Source organism: Capra hircus, chromosome 9, assembly GCF_001704415.2.
Source record: "Capra hircus breed San Clemente chromosome 9, ASM170441v1, whole genome shotgun sequence".
Classification (NCBI taxonomy): domain Eukaryota; kingdom Metazoa; phylum Chordata; class Mammalia; order Artiodactyla; family Bovidae; genus Capra; species Capra hircus.
This window is the reverse complement of record NC_030816.1, coordinates 90,040,143-90,051,664: the sequence shown is the minus strand read 5'-3', so window position 1 is coordinate 90,051,664 and position 11,522 is coordinate 90,040,143.

The following is an 11,522-nucleotide window of genomic DNA, read 5'->3' as shown; positions in this document are numbered from 1 at the left end:
CACAGCAACACCTAGGCAGACGCTTGCCCCAGCACTGGGCACTGCGGCCCAGCAAGTGGGCCTGTGAAATTCACCACCCCAGTCAACACAGGTTCTCGAGGTGGGAGTGACGTCAACAGTGAAGTTGTAGCTCTGGCGCATAGCGAAAGCGGCTCTTTAGGAAGAGATCTCGGACAGCACACGGTTTATCAGCAGCATCGTAAACAAACGCAATGAAATGGCCGCTACATGGAGCTTTGGCACCACAAGAGGTCCTTCTCCGGGGAACCCCCTGCCTCCCAGGACAGCGCAGATAAGAAACTCTGGTCCCCAGCAGCCAGAGTGGACAGTCCACTCCACGGAGGGTCTGCACACTTCGCCTTTTCCTCCTGGTGTTTCCTGCTCCTTAACAGGGTCCAGAGGAGGACAGGGAGTAAAAGGACTCGTCCGGGGGGGCCCCCACGAGCGCCGCTGGGGGGCTGGCAAAGAAAGCCTTGACAGATGACAACGAGCACAGAGGCTCGAGCTCGCTCGTTGACAGCATTACGGACTCTGCCTCAGTCCTGTATTCATAGCTCACAGGCGGGGTGGCTGTAGTAGCAGAGAGCAGTCTAAGTGCTAACACGCATTGCTTTAAGTGTGTGAAAGAGGAGGCCACAAACCTCAGCTGGTGGTATAAGGTGGCACTCAGAGAGGCCTGGGGCGTGCTGACCAGACACTGGAACATCGTCCCCTCCACGGAGGCAGGTCAGGACGGCCCTCTGGGAGCAGGGAGGCTGTCTTCACCTGGATCTTGGTTCTGTGCGTGTTCATTCCATCACACTTTCAGCTGTATGTGCATCTGTGTGTTAGTCGCTCAGTCGTGTCCGACTCTTTGTGACCCCATGGACCACAGCCCGCCAGGATCCTCTGTCCCTGGAATTCTCCAGGCCAGAATGCTGGAGTGGGTAGCCATGCCCTCCTCCAGCGAATCTTCCCAACCCAGGGATTTGCCCGGGTCTTCTGCGCTGCAGGCAGATTGCTTACCGTCTGAGCCGGGTATGCATATGCTCATAATTTACCCCTGCCCTTTCATTCAAATTTCCCTGCAGGCTTTGTGTTTCCAGCCCCAGAGCGACCTCTGTGTCTTGTCTGAAAGCCTCCTGTTCACTCCAAGACCCTGGAAGCCAGGCCTTGTCTGAGAGCCGCTCAGCAGCCAGCACGAGGCATCTTCTTTCTGAACGCTCGTGAGCGACAGCTTCGGCAGTCACGTGTGTGTGAGAGCCACCCAGAGGTCCGATCGGTCATTTCCACTTATCGGCTGAAATGGTGTTTAGTCTGCGGATGTTTGTTGAAACGTATAATGAATAGGATGTCACGCTGGCGGCAATTCATTAAGCAGCAAAAATGTTAGCTTGAGCCCCAAGATATTTACAAATCACAGATCCCACAAAGGACAGCGCCTGCAGCCAGAATATGCTGCGACCTCGCGAAGCAATGGCTTAAAAATCCATACGGGAGCAGGCGTGCCACTCAAGAGGACACGGCGTGGAAGCACATGAAGGACATGCGGGGTCCTCAGCCAGCAGGGAGAGGCGGGTCAGAACCAGCCGGGACCGCGGTGCACCAAGCGGAGGGCTGAGTGACAGACAGTGAGGGCCCCCGGCGCCCCGGGGTGGGGTGCTCACTGCCCTCGGGGCGGCGGCAGAGGGTGAGCAGGCTGGAAGGCCGCCCATGGGAGGCTGGCGATGTGAGCGGTCTGACCGTCCCCCGCCCCGTTGCCGCCCAGGCCAGGCTCTGCAGCGCACAGGATCGCATCTGAGAGTCTCGCCCCGGAACACTGAGAAGCGCCCTCGGTTATCCCGAGGGTGATGCCAGACGCTCTAAAGTCGGAGCCTCTCCTCCGGCGCCCCCCAGGCCCCGCCCCCCATCCTCCCCGATCCTCCCGGATCCTCCCCAACCCCGGCCCCTGCCTTTTGTCACTTTAAAGTCCGCTGGAGACACACACTCGCACGCCCAAGCGGCTGTGGGAACCCGCCGGGCCCCTGAGCGTCCGCCCCTTCGCCCAGGCCGGTGCCCCCCACCCCCGCGGCCGGGGCCTTCCTCCTCTCCATCCCGAAGCGCAGACTGAAGCCGCCGGGGGTGGCCCCCACCCCGCGCTGCGCCTCTGAGGACGGCAGGGGGCGGCGTTCCTCGCGCAGCCCCGGCCTCGTTCCTCCTTACGTCTCACTTTTGTCCGACTTCAGCTCTCTGTTTCACAGGCTCCACACTCGCGAGGGGCGAGGTTCAAAATCCCCGTGTTTTACGAGCGCCAGTCCTCCGGGGAGGATCACCGGCTCCTCCGCTGCTCTGCCTCGCGGTCGCTCCGCTTCTCCCCGGCACGCGTGTGGTCTCAGGCAGGGCCCGCGGCCGCCCACGCCGTGCTGCGACGGCTCTGTCCGCTTGGTGCCTCGGGGCCCCTCTCGGAGGACCTGGAGGGGAGGGCAGTGTATTAGTCGGGGCGGGTGGGGGCTACTCAGTGACCAGGAAAGCCCGGAAATCACGGACTTAAAGACAAAGGGGATTCGTCCACGGGGCCTCTTTAATACTCGTGCTGTGCGTCGATTGTGCACGTTCAGAAATGAAAAGAAAGGTAATTTTATATCGGAAAAGGGGCTTGGCTGCTAGCTCAGTTGGTAAAGAATCCGCCTGCAATGCGGGACACCTGGGTCCAATCCCTGGGTCGGGAAGATCCCATGGAGAAGGGAAAGGCTACCCACTCCAGTATTCTGGCCTGGAGAATTCCACGGACTATATAGCCCACGGGGTTGCAGAGTCGGACACGACTGAGCGAGTTTCACTCTCTGTATCAGAGGGTGGTGTAGCTGTCGGTGGCTGCTCTGCTCAGGTGCGTCACGTGGCCTGGAGACTTGAGGGGGCAGCTTTCTGGGCCCGCATGCCCACTCCCGCCGGGACTCCGCTGCACCCGAGAGGCTGTCCCACCTCTGGGAAAAGGTGTTTGGAGGCCACGCCCTTCCTCAGCAGCCTGCCTTTCCCTGGGCCCGGGGGTCAGGCACCTGGATCTCAGCCTGTGTCTGGTCTGTCTGCACAGCGGCGGCGTCCAGGCCCCTGGGAACCACGGGCAGAGCTAACTCCAATTCAGTGCGTCGGGGGCGGTGGTGGGGCCCAGCCCCTGAGAAGCCTCCCCACCCGCAGGGCCCCCGCCAGTGGGCAGTGGATGCAGGGCGGCCAGCTCCGGGCGGGCGCGGGGCTCCTGCTGCGTGAGTCCCCGGCGGCAAGCGCACCCAGGGCTGAGAGCCGGGGACACTCCTCAGGAATCTGTAGGACCGATTCGGAGAGGGGCTGAGGGTCGCCAGTGGAGACCTAAGATCTCGGCTTCCAGGTGCTGGGGAACCTGGGCAGCTTTACCCACTCCTCTCTCCTTGGCGCATCAGCCGCACAGACACGCTGGAAGCCACACGCCTGGGGCCTGCGGTGTGCCCCCCCTTTCTTAGGCCCACCAGCTTGTGGATCCCAGGCTGACATTCCAGGAATCCCGGGAGCTGGCCCCTGGACGCAGTGGGGGGCATTTTCACCTGGGTCCTGAGCAGGCTGGGCCGGCAGTCTCCCCCAGGGCTGCCCCCAAGCTCGGGGTGATGCCCGGGAGACACACGTCCCCTTCTAGGACCCGAGCGTGGTGCTCCCTGCGGCCGCAGCCTCTCCTCTCGGCCGCCTCTCCCGGGGCTGCCCCCAAGCTCAGGGTGATGCCCGGGAGATGCACGTCCCCTTCTAGAACCCGAGCGTGGTGCTCCCTGCGGCCGCGGCTTCTCCTCCCCCGTCGCAGGTCCTCCTGTCCTCCCCGTGGGCTCCGGGGCACCTCCTGGTGTAAACGACATGAGAGTCCAGGGGATGCTGACTCTCCCTGAAATACGAGCCATCTGGTCAGGAGTCGGCGCGGGCCCCCAGGACCGGCTCAGCAGCCGCCCTGGTGAACGTGGACGCCGGGCCTGCTGGGCCAGACGTGAACGGGCTTTGTGTCCCGCCCGGCACAGCGAACGCGCCCAGCAGCGGCCAGCAGCACAGCGCCCCGCTGGCCGGCAGCCCGGCAGTGCCAGGTAGGTAATCTCACCTTTCATCAGCACGGGAGAATTCTTGGCTCATTTTACACCCATTTTGCCTCTTCTTCAGCCCACCTGGGACGTGTACAGCTTTTGACATGTCTTGGAGGAAGTTTGCTTTACAAGGTGGAGGGGAATTGAGGAGGAGAAAGACAGGACTCCTGAGAGCTCACTGTTCACCAGGGCGCCTGTGTCCGCAGGGCTGAGCTTGGGGACGGAGCCACGGGCACTGGCCTTCTGCCCACCCGGCCTGCCGTCCACCCTGCGGTGCCCCACCCGCCGCATGCGCCGGGGTTCTGGAACGCTCTAAGTCGACCGTTTCTGCACGGATTGAAGTGCCCCCAGCTTCCAGAAATTCTAATGTGGTTCTGAGTAAAACTTAAGTAGATGTCGAATTAATCCCTAGCAGTAGCTCAGCATCTCTTCCTCTAAGGACAGAGTGCATGTGCGTGTGTGTGAGAGAGAAAGAGAGGCGAGCACGTGGAGAAACCTCCCCAAACGGTTCACTCCGTTTTAAGACATTCAACCCATGTGGCACGTGATTTTTATTTTTGCTGGGTGACTTCTCATTGGACACGATGTCCTCCTGGCCTGTTTGGCTCCCCCACACGCAGAAAGCCCTGCCCTTCCCGCTCGCAGCCGGGCGTACTTCCTGATACCGGAGGCAGGCCCAGGGACCCACAGGGCAAGCAGATTGCAGGGCCCACACCCCAGCATCGTCCAAACAAGAACGGACATCGGTAGGGAGGACCCATGAGCCCGGACGTGGCCCCAGCAGTGTGGACCGCGGGCAGAGGCATCTCAGACTCACCCTGCGAGTTCTTTCTTTCCTCCGGCTGTGAGGAAGCGTCCTGGCAAATCCCATGCTGCTTTGAGCCAACTTTTAAAATACCTGATAAATATCTAATGAAGAGCTCGTGTGCCAAAAAACCATTTGTGCTTTTATTATAAAGATGTATTTCTTCTTCACCAGGGCCTTGCCATGTAACTCCAAACCTGGCTCTCTGAGCGGGTGCTGCTGAGCCGTCTGGTGGGCTGCCAGGAGCAATCCGGGGCCGGGCAGGGGTCCAGGTGGGAGCGAGGGCGTCTGGGCCGGACTCGGTGCCGCGAGGAGAAGAGGAGAGCAGCGAGGAGAGGCAGGCCCGGGCATCTGACTTGGAGCCCCGCCACGCGCATCCGACACACCGCGCAGAGCCACACGCATAGGCCAGCACCCCCGGCCCCCCGGGACCGTGGGGAGCACACGGAGGACTAGGTCGGGGCCGGGGCCGGGCCGGACTTCAAGGACAGGCACCTTCGGCAGCAGTTGGAAGGCGTGCAAAATGCCCTCCAGGCTGGACGCTGCAAGTGACACCAGTCTCCGCCTCCTGCTCTGAAGTGAGGAGAGCCTCCCGAGCCCCCCAGAGGCTGGACCCCGGAGCAGCCCCAAGGGCCTCCTCCCGGTGAGCTCGTGGTTCCCCCGTGCAGAGGCCGGGTCTGAGCCGAGGCCTGTGGTCGGGGCAGGAGGCGCGGTGGCTTCCTCCCCACTCTCCGGCTCTGATCACAGCTCACGATTAGCCTTTCACAGTCCCGCCCGTCAAAGCCCCAGGACCTTCTGACCTGTGCTGGGGTCGCATACCCAAGCCCTTGGTGGGGGGGGTCACCCCCTGGGCCCCCACCCCACCCAGGCCCACCTGGAGAAGCCCCCAGGGTCCCATCATGTCACCCGCTGGGCTTGCTGGGGGGCTTCCTGGAAAAGCCCTGTTGTCCCTCTTGCGCTGTTGCCGCCCCTCTGATCCTGGGTCTGGCCTCGCGGGAGCTGTGGTGGGTGCCTGCCCCCTGCCCCGGGAGCCGGCCGCGCGTGCGGGTGGTGCAGGCGGAGCAGGGGCAGCGGGTCACTGAGCGGCTCTGCTGTGTGGTTCTTCAGTCCCTCAGCTCTGTCCATGGACTGCCTCACGCTAGGTTCCTCTGTCCATAGGATTTCCCAGGCAAGAACACTGGAGTGGGTTGCTATTTCCTTCTCTAGGGAATCTTCCCAACTCCAGGGCTGAACCCATGTCTCCTGAATTGGCTGGCAGATTCTTTACCACAGAACCACCAGGGAGGGCCCATTGATGGAGAAGTGAAAGTCGCTCAGTCGTGTCCAGCTCTTTGTGACCCCATGGACTATACAGTCCATGGAATTCTCCAGGCCAGAATCCTGGAGTGGGCAGCCTTTCCCTCCTCCAGGGGATCTTCCCCACCCAGGGATTGAGCCCAGGTCTCCCACATTGCAGGAGGATTGTTCACCAGCTGAGCCACCAGGGGAGCTCACTGATGGAGAGGTCACTGTTAATCGATAGGGCTCCTCGTTATCTAGGCAGAGCATCCTGGGAGAGCAGCAAGCCGGTGTCGCTTGTGAGTCGGTTTGCAACCAGGATCACTGTTCAGCACTGGGGACAAGACACAAGACCCAGAGGCGAGTCTGAGTCTGATTAAAGCTCACGGCATCTGTGGACACCGGAGGAAACATTTGCATGACAATGTGTCAGCAGCTGCAAACTGAAATGGTTAAAAAACAGACCCTTACTTCTTCGGGGGTGTGTGTGGATAAACAGATCGGGCTGATGCTGGTGAATCAGGCAGGGTTTTAAAGGAGGAACGTGGAGCTACGTCTTCCAGCAGCATGACTGGCAAAACCAGGAGCAGAAAGCACCGCAGCCGAGATAAACACCGGCTCCCTGTGCGCCTGCGACCCCCCACCCGCACATCCCCTGCCCCTGCACACCCCACAACCCCCCTGCCCTAATGCGCAACCCCAGCGCACCCCCAACCCCCGCATGCCCCCCGACACCCCTGCCCTCATGCGCACCCCCAGCGCACCCCCAACCCCCGCATGCCCCCACGACCCCCATGCCCTCATGCACACCCCTAGTGCCCCCCCGACCCCCACACGCCCCCACGACCCCCATGCCCTCATGTGCACCCCTAGCGCCCCCCTGCCTCCCGCATGCCCCCACGACCCCCGCACCCCGCCCCCCGGGCTCACAGGACCCCTCTCCTCTGAGCACGCACCCCACCCCGCACAGAACGGAACTCTGCCTGCAGCCAGGTTTACTCACAGACTCACATTATAATCCTGTATTCATGACTCATAACGTTCTGAAAACTTTTTGGCTGAGACCATTTAGTCTTTTTTTTTAACCTCCAAAGAGGTGATTTTGTGTGAACATTTAAGACCGAACAGAAACTGTGTTTTATTTTCGAGTCATGAGAGAGTATTTTTAAAAATCGTCTTCTTTGCCCTCCGACATAATTTCTAAGTGGTAAAGCCAATTATTTAGATTTCATTAGCTTCTGGAGCAGGTCTGGGCTCTCCCTGCGACCGGCCTGCTTCGTTTGTGGACATAGTCTGTATTCATATCCACCAAAGGGCTACCGATTTGTCATCTTCTCCCCAGTATGATGACGCTGGTCCTCAAATATCAGAGCCCCTCCAACTTCAGAGGGTGAAAATGCCAGGAGTGAGAGCTGAACCAGCTGTTCAAAGGGCCCCATGGGACGGTCATCAGGGCCAGGCCTCCCCAGGGCGGTCTGATCCATGCAGCCTCCGCTGTGCGGGACAGCAGGCAGGCCGTCGGACCCAGGAGGCATCTCAGGACGTTCCTGGGGTCCATCCGTTGCGTCCCCTCGAGCACACGGAGCTCGCAGGGGGACCAGGGAGGGGGCACGTTGCTGGGCAGCCCCAAAGGTGGAGCCCAGGTGCAGGAAGACGCGCGTCCTCGGCCCGGGTAGGGGAGGGCCCTGGTGGGGGGAGGCTGCACCCACAGCAGGCTTTCTCCTGCTCACACCTACCCTCTTTGTGCTGGACTGAACTGTGGCCCCCCTCTACATGCACACACCCACGCCCTGCCCCCCAGCAAGGCTGAACGTGGAGCTGGGTCTTCAGGGGGTTAGTAGGTCAGCTGAGGTCACGGCCCAGCAAGCTCAGTCCCTGTGAGAAGAGAGGAGACACGGAGCCCCAGCCCTGGGCTCTCCACGCACAAGGCCACGTGAGGACACAGCCAGAAGGCAGCCGTCCACGAATGAGCCCGAGAGAGGGGCCCGCCAGAAACCACCCCTGAGGACACAGCAGTCTCGGACGTCCAGTCTGCAGGGTGTGGGAGCATACCGTCTGTCTTGGGAGCCGCCCATCAGTGGAATTCTGCTTCGGAGTCAAGCGGAGACGTCGTGTCCCCCTTAGAAGGGCAGGTGGCCTTCGTGAGCAGAGACCCAGGAGTCAGAGACAGCTCGCCCCTGCAGCCACCTGTGCGCCCAGCTGTCCAGCACGTGACCCGGGGTCAGCTCTGAAGATGCAGCTAGCATGGTTCTCTGCATTCTCCAGGATCCAGGCTGCGTCTGGTGTCGGTCATCTTTCTGTCAAAATCCAGGAAAACCATGAAATCTCATCTCCCTGCACCCACAGAAGGAAGCATTTCGAAGCAGACTTTCCATAAAGAGCATCCACGTGTATGCAAGCTGCATCGCTCGGTCGTGTCTGATGCTGTGCGACCCCCTGGACTGTGGCCCGCCAGCCTCCTCCATCCGTGGGATTTCCCCGGTGAGGATACTGGAGTCGGGTGCCATGCCCTTCTGCTCCCTGTTAAAGGCAGAGACCAGAGGCGACAGAGGATTGCAACCTGTGGGCCGGGGCGCCTCTCCGTCTGAACCTTACGGGGTGTGACTGGAGGCTGGGAGCGCCCTGTAGACATCTCCCCAGGTTTGTCTTGGGAGGATAGGTCAGCACCCAGGATTCCTAGCTCCCCCGCCCCCCTACCAGGAGACACAGAAGCAAGAATCAGGCTGGAGCTGAGCGAGGCAGCAAGGAGCTTTCCCTGTTCGCTCTCCTGGCTGAGGATCAGAACCACACAGCAGCTACCAGCGTATTTTTAGCTTTTCTCATAAATATTTGACTTAAATCTTTATTAAAATGCATATGATTCATTCCGTAATTGTGGCTCGGTCTTTCTCAGTGAATCGTTCAGTGTTTGACAGTTTCTGGATGGAAAAAAGAACTTTCAGGTATAATCCGGCTGAGCCTGAAATAGAGAGACCTGAACCGCCAAGAAATCGCAATGCTCAGCCCATGTGGGACCAGCAGAGCCCTGCCTCCCTCTGGGTTCTCTTCCTTCTTCACACAAAGATCAGAAATCCCAGCCCTCACTGTGGCCAAGGGGAAAAAAACAGGTTCCGAAAGAGATCTGGAAAGGCAGTCACAGGTCCACAATAACTAGGAAGAAAACCCAGGTGGACGCTGCTCCCCCAGGTTCAGAGTCTGATCGTCTCCAGGGACCCCCATTAGGGGAGAGCAGGCCCAGCTCCAGCCTGGACGCAGCCCGGCCTGCCGGCGAGAGGGTCGCCATGGTGGGGGGGGCCCGAGGCCCCGGGTTCCCTGCACAAGGGAGGCCACTCTGCCACCTCAACTCTCCAGCACCCTCTTCCTCCCCGATCGCCCTGACCTGAGCAAGGTTTCCCATGGACACTGCCCTTCCTGGGGCCCAGCGGACGCCCGGCTGCATCACGATGGTGACCATCTGCACCCCAAGGAGGACGCTGGAGGGGGAGGGGCAGAGGGTGGACACAGGCCCGCAGCTGACCACGCGGGCCTTGCTCCTGTTGGTGGCCTGGGGGCCAGCAGGGTTCTGAGCATTTCATCTACACTGGAGTGTATTTCATCTGCAAAACAGAGTCGTGGTGAGCTGAGAAGAGTGAGCCAGCCTTTCACAAATGAGAGAGTGTTCCTTCGCTTCTCACAGTCACACCCAGGGCCTCGGGCTCCAAAGGCCCAGGGTTGGCCACTGGTTCGCAGTGGTAGAGAATCCTCCCTCTGAGGGAGGAGACATGGGTTCGATCCCTGGATCAGGAAGATGCCCCGGAGCAGGGAATAGCAACCTGCTCCAGTATCCCTGCCTGGAGAATCCCATGGACAGAGGAGCCTGGCAGTCCATGGGGCCGCAAAGGGTCAGACACGACGCAGCGTATGGACTGGGGAGGCAGGGCCCGCCTTTGGCTGTTTTGATGCTTCAGTAAAGAGGGTGAGGAGAGAGGCAGGATTCCCACTCCCCGCGGGGATGGAGCGTGAGCGCTGCTTCTGCCGGGCACACTGGACGGCATGCTGTCCGTCTGCTGGGAGGCTAAGGAGGCAGAGACGCTCCTGTGAGGCTCCATAACCACCCCCCCCCCAGGCCTGAGGAAGCTTGTGGGTGACTGTCTGGCTTGGACAGGAAGGCAGGGCTCCAAACTGCCCAAGCGTAAACACAGCTCCGCTCGGGAGACACGCGGGCAGGTTCGGCTAAGCAGTCAGCCACAGCTGTGTTTTCAGGGGGTGAGGAACAAGCTTGCTATGGTAGAAAACCGAAACTGGCGCCCTTAATTCCAGCCTGATTCGCTTGAGCAAATGTAGGTCCCACTCGGCCGCACCTCCTCCCCGCAGGAAGCACCGAGGAGTCCTTGCCCGCCCCCGCTATCCTGGGGTCTCCTTCCCCAGGTCTAGGGGCTCCCCAGGCCCGCATCCGGAGCCCCGGTGAGGTTCTGAGGCTGATGCCCAGCCTGACTCCGCCTCATCGGCAGTTCTCGGACCGACAGTCGGTGCTTCACCTTCTGTTTCCCTCTGAAATCAGCCAGAGCCAAGGGGTTCACACATCGTAGGTCTCGCAGAGACATTCTCGGGGTTTGGGAACCCAGTATATGATCGAGAAAAGAGGCAGGGCCTTAGACAGCCCTGTGTTCTTGCAACTCTGAGTTTTTAAAACTTCTGCAGGCAATAATGAACACAGATCAAGAAAACTGCATCCCGTGCGAAAGGGCACCAGACGGGAAGAAAGCGTCCCTCCCTCCTTCTTGCCATGGCCCATTGCCTCTCACCATTTCTCCTTGAATGTCTAATTGGCTCACCAGACCCAAACCATAATCTCCTTCACCCCACCTGCTGCTCCTCCCATGAATTAACCCACCTCATCCATGGACAGTTCCATCATGCGGACAGCTCCACCATCAGGGACAGGTCCATCATGGAGACAGCTCCACCATCAGGGACAGCTCCATCATGGAGACAGCTCCACCATCAGGGACAGCCCCATCATCAGGGACAGGTCCATCATGGAGACAGCTCCATCATCAGGGACAGCTCCATCATGGAGACAGCTCCACCATCAGGGACAGGTCCATCATGGAGACAGCTCCATCATCCGGGACAGCTCCATTATCAGGGACAGTTCCATCATGGAGACAGCTCCATCATCCGGGACAGCTCCATTATCAGGGACAGTTCCATCATGGGGGACAGCGCCAACATCAGGGACAGCCCCAACATGGAGACAGCTCCATCATCAGGGACAGCTCCATCATCAGGGACAGCCCCAACATGGAGACAGCTCCACCATCAGGGACAGGTCCATCATGGGGGACAGCTCCAACATCAGGGACAGCCCCAACATGGAGACAGCTCCATCATCAGGGACAGCTCCATCA